Genomic DNA, 1,099 nt, shown 5'->3' on the forward strand with positions numbered 1-1,099 from the left:
GGCCCATCATTTTATGTATTAGGCCTTTGTGTGAGGCCGTGGGCCCATTATATGTTTGGCTCTATGTGGCCACTCCTTGGGGGCAATGTTGGTTAAATGTCCACCTTGTCGAGGTCGATTGTTGATACCGGTTATTGATACCGATTATGAGTATGTGACAGCATAGCATCATAATACATGCCCATACGCATCATCTGCATGTTTGTTATGAGATGTGATTGACCATTGCATATGCCATAGGGCAGGTTATTCATGGGGCTTCCTGATAGGTGGAGTTGCCCCACATGAGAGTACGACATGTGTAGGATTGATGCATGATTGGATTGTGTGACTCATGCATCTCGCATTTGTGTGACAGACCACCGTACGCCCTAGCGACATCAGGGCCATAACCTCCACAGGTATTTCGTGGATAGCCAGATGAGACACCGAAAATCTGTTCTACATGGGGTGCTATAGATATCCCTGGGTGAAAGTCCCTAAACCCTCTTGGTTCCAGAGGTTGCTCCAACGTCTAGACCGAGTGGATGCATAAGCGCACAAGGGCCGTATACCATTAGGTCGTGTCTCCCACTGTGTCGTGGTCGGTTGGAAGGGGGTACGGCCTTACCTGCCCGAGAGGAGGGGGCAATGCTAGGCTGAGTCTGACTAGCTCGAGGAATGGGTCCGCTATCGACAAGTCGGGCCTAATATTGGCAGGCGGATAGTGAGGTCTCTTCCACTCGCCTTGTTGCGCGCGATGGGGCAACAATCTGGTTTGGAGTATAATAGACCCCTGTGATTTCCTAGAGAGGAACCGTACTGATATGTGGACTTATTGAGCAGAAATTGCATATTCATTCATTTATTCATTCACTATCCACTCGGGCTGGTGGTGCGTAACTATTTGTTACGTGTACCTTCGCGTGGTCAGGATTTTGGTTGGGCGCGTGACTAACCTGAGATCAGGAGTTTACCACATTGAGTTTGACTATCCAAATTTAGGTATGGGACTGGTTTGGATAGAAGTCCCTTGTGGTGGACCCCATAGCTTGCGATACTACGTGCTATCATCCCGACTTCACACTCCAGCTTGATCATTTCATTCGCATCGCATATT

This window comes from Magnolia sinica, chromosome 4, assembly GCF_029962835.1.
Source record: "Magnolia sinica isolate HGM2019 chromosome 4, MsV1, whole genome shotgun sequence".
Taxonomy (NCBI): Eukaryota; Viridiplantae; Streptophyta; class Magnoliopsida; order Magnoliales; family Magnoliaceae; genus Magnolia; species Magnolia sinica.